Here is a 4,240-nt window from a genome sequence, read left to right on the forward strand (position 1 = left end):
TTGAGCTTTATTAATATATTTAATTCAAAATTATTAAATATAAAAAATTATTTTAAGTCAATAATATGAATAATATGTATTTTTATTACTCATATTAATAATTTATTTCTTACTTTTAATGAAAATAAAATTGTATACTCAAAACGGCACAAGGGTAGAAAAATATTTTAATCTAAAATTTAGCAAACACAACCCAATAGATTTTAAAACTCAGCTGACACACTAAAAGGTCTTACAACTTAAAAGATGAAACAAATCCAAACTTTTTTGTTGGAAAGAGAAACAAACCCAAACTTTAACATTACAACACGAAATCAACAAAATTAACCATCCAATACCACACTAATATGATAGCATTTCTAGATTTGGGACTAACCATTAGTCTACTCCAAACCAAGCCTTTTCCTAAACTGTCCAAGAAGTTCGTAAACCTTCTTCTGGTCAGGAAGGGTCCTGGTGATATTCTCTTTCTGCATACATCTCTTAGCCCATGCAACAATCATAGGGCACTGTGCCTCAATTTTGAAACCCCCTATGGTCTCAATAGAAAAGAACCAAGTGTAGAAGGGGATAAGAGTAAGGCCCACATACCCTAGTCTTTCACCCCCAAAGTAAGGTTTGTCACCAAATTCCCCCTCCAATATCTTATAGGTTTCGAGGAATTCCTTCTTTGCTGCCTCTAGCTCCTCTCCTTTTGTGGTCCATACCTTCCTTGATACTTGATAAACCTACGTACATATTCCACTCACATTCTATTAACACCTCCCATAGATTATATATCAGGATGAACAATAACAATAATTTCAATAATGAATTTCAAATTACGTATACTAGGCTAGAAGAATATTTCTTTAAATCTTGCAAGGGGGAAGCCCCATATAAGATGTTCTTGATTGCGTGTGACATTGAGAGGGACTACTTGCCTCTACTTAATGGTAACATGACAAATGGACTCTATTTAGAAAGAAACATAACAACCTACCGGACTCCAATGAGAGGCTCTATGGACACAAAAAAAATTAACACATTAATGTGGCAGATTGTTGTGGTAAGTAAACAAGTGATCAATGATGAGCCATATAAGAACCATTAAAACTTGTCAACCTAATAAACACTTACTCAATATTACTCTTCAAAATATAACATGAATTTTGGACTCTCCTTGGTCAACCAAGGTCGGCTGATACCTTTTACTGGGCCAAAAAAGTGCTACCCACATTTGTCCTATGCTCTCCCACAATTTTTTTTTTTAATTGAATCAAACAAACCTCTAATAATCCTAACTTATAATATTTTAATTATGTAGCACCAGCAAAAGAAATAAAAAGTGACCACAAATATATGAGACACCACATAACAAAACCTTCCAAAGTTACACATATATTCTACTTCTTTATTCTATTCTAGCTGAAATCATGCCTTTTACCATTTTATTTATTGTTTTTAATAAAGTTATTTTTGTTTCTATTGTGTCAAATTTTCTTCTTCTTCTACTTTAATCAACTCACTTTCTTACCGGTAATCATTTTGAGAAGTTAAGAAAAATAAATTTTAGGATAAACACATATAATGAAAAGAAAATGCACAAAATGTTCCTTTGTATCAAAAAAATCAGCCCAAAACCTGGCTTGAGCTCTCTGGTAAGGATCCGAGGGCAACATTCCAGACCTCATCTATGTACTGAACAATGACAAGAGACTCACAAACTGGTTTCTTGTTGTGGATAAGAACTGGGATCTTCTTGTGAACGGGATCCATCTCTAAAAGCAGAGGGCTCTTGTTGTCGTTCATCAAGTCCTCTTCCTTGTGATAATATATTTGAATCGCTTTTACATTTCTAAAGAGTTTTGATTGTTTTTTTTTAAGTAAAATATTTTCTTTTTGAATGGGATCCATCTCTAAAAGCAGAGGGCTCTTGTTGTCATTCATCAAGTCCTCTTCCTTTTGATAATATATTTGAATCGCTTTTACATTTCTAAAGAGTTTTGATTGTTTTTTTTTAAGTAAAATATTTTCTTTTTGAATGGGATCCATCTCTAAAAGCAGGGGGCTCTTGTTGTCATTCATCAAGTCCTCTTCCTTTTGATAATATATTTGAATCGCTTTTACATTTCTAAAGAGTTTTGATTGTTTTATTCAGTAAAATATTTTCTTTTTGACTAAATTATACATCGCATAATTTAATGGCCTGTTTGGATGGAGGGAGGAAGGAGGGGGAGAGGAGGGGAGTGGAGTCGAGTTGGCTAAAAATAAGCTAATTTTGTGCTAAATCTACTCTACTCTACTCCCCCTCCCTCTCCCTCAATCCAAACGAACCATAAATTTGGACAAAGTTTAGCAACAAAATTGCAACAAAATTGGTTGTAACCCAAGACTACAACTTTATTCAATATCTTTTTATTGGATGTGAATTTTGACAAATCTACTATTATATTACATTTTCTTCTTATATCCTCCATATTTGCAAAATTTCTATTAAATTAATGATCAATAACTATGTCATCAATAAATTGTTTAAATCGCAAGTTTTTGTAGTTTAAAATTATGCATAAAATGTAAGCTTATAGATTATATAGTAAATAATATCCAAATTGACACAAAATTTGATATGTGTATTAGGAACGTAAAGAACATGCAATTTAACAGCTAGATTTTCAAAATATGTAGTAATGTGAATGATATTGAGTAAGGTTATAGCCTTAGGTTTACAACCATTTTGGTAACTAAATTTTGTCCTTTAAGTTTAATGTCATTTTTGTTTCTATCCAAGTTGGTTGCATGGTTTTTAAACCCAAACCATTCATTGAACTGTGAAAGGGAGAGGTTTAAGGTTTTTGAGGTCGAACCGAGATTGAACAAGGATCGAACCATGATGATATCATAATTAATTTAATAATTAATAAAAATAAAAATAAAGGTATTAAATTCATAAATATTAATAAAATTGACTAAAATATTTTTAAAAATTGAAACAAACTTTAAAATAAATTTTATTATTTATTCTTATTATACCTAAATTATACAAATTAATGAATTAACCATAATTTAAAACAAAATACAAATAAGATGAGAGATGATGAGATTTATTATTAAAAAAAAAAATTACTATAGTAAAAAACTCAAATATAGACTTTTATTAGGAAATAAATTAATATAGTGGGGATTTGACTATTTGCATTTTGCAAAATAGGGACCAGAAGGTTCCTTTTCAAATTTAAATTCACTCATCCATTCTGACTCCACCCATGTGATTTCTGATTTATCTATTCCCAATGCTTTTAATACTTTTATTTGTAAAGCTTTATTTCCTTCTTATACGGTTATCCAGCATTTGCCTTCCACTTCAGTACTCTTCTTCCTACTCACAAGACACGTTTGCAACTACGCTCATCTATTATTATTATTTTTTTTTAATCTCATCATGCCATCAATCGGTGCTCCTTAAATTTCTTGCTTCATCTTCGGATCTTCTTCATCAGTTTCTCTCTCTTTTTTTTCTCTCTTTTTTTATTTATTTTATTTTAATTTTTTTTCACTTCAGAACCATGCTAAAATTCCAGATCGGAAAATCAAATTTCACCGACGTCATACGATTGGACCAGCTTATGGTTTGAACGGTTTTTCAGGTCAGATCTCAATTCAAGCAGTTCTCTCATATTTTCTATATACCTGGTTTTCATGTATAAAAAACTATTTTGATAAATGGTTCATGGTTAACCTGATCGGACCGTAAGGTTCGGTCTGGGTTTAAAAACCATGGTTTGTTGTTAAGGTAGTAGTTAAAATTCATATAAACCTGTCATACAATAGGTCCAATCATATCATACTATATTATTATTTTAATTTATTAATGTCACATAAATTTAATAGCCTAAAAAAATCAACAATCTCAATCTACAAACGTATCAACCACCATTGACAACACAAACCTCATTGCATTTCTTACAATCACACTCAGCTCAACACTAGTAAGAATCCCCAAAACTATGCCTCTATCAAAAGTAAACCATTAAATAGTGAAAAAAGTTAATGAATGTCTTAATTAGGGTGTTGATTTATGAAACATTTATAGGAACTTTTTATTAGAAATGAATGTCTAATATAACCGATACAAACAACATTGTCTTCGTATAATATTGTCGAGTTATCTTTGATCAATGAAAATTCACATCGTTCTTAAATATGTTGAATTGTCAATTTCAACTAAACACATTCACAACTTGCTTCATGTATTGCAACA

At 30.8% G+C, this 4,240-nt stretch overlaps 1 pseudogene; it reads right to left on the reverse strand.

Moving 5' to 3' along the window:
- Positions 1–383: 383 nt before the first annotated feature.
- Positions 384–1,896, reverse strand: LOC126721625 (probable glutathione S-transferase; annotated as a pseudogene).
- Positions 1,897–4,240: the final 2,344 nt, after the last annotated feature.

This window comes from Quercus robur, chromosome 4 (assembly GCF_932294415.1).
Source record: "Quercus robur chromosome 4, dhQueRobu3.1, whole genome shotgun sequence".
NCBI lineage: Eukaryota > Viridiplantae > Streptophyta > Magnoliopsida > Fagales > Fagaceae > Quercus > Quercus robur.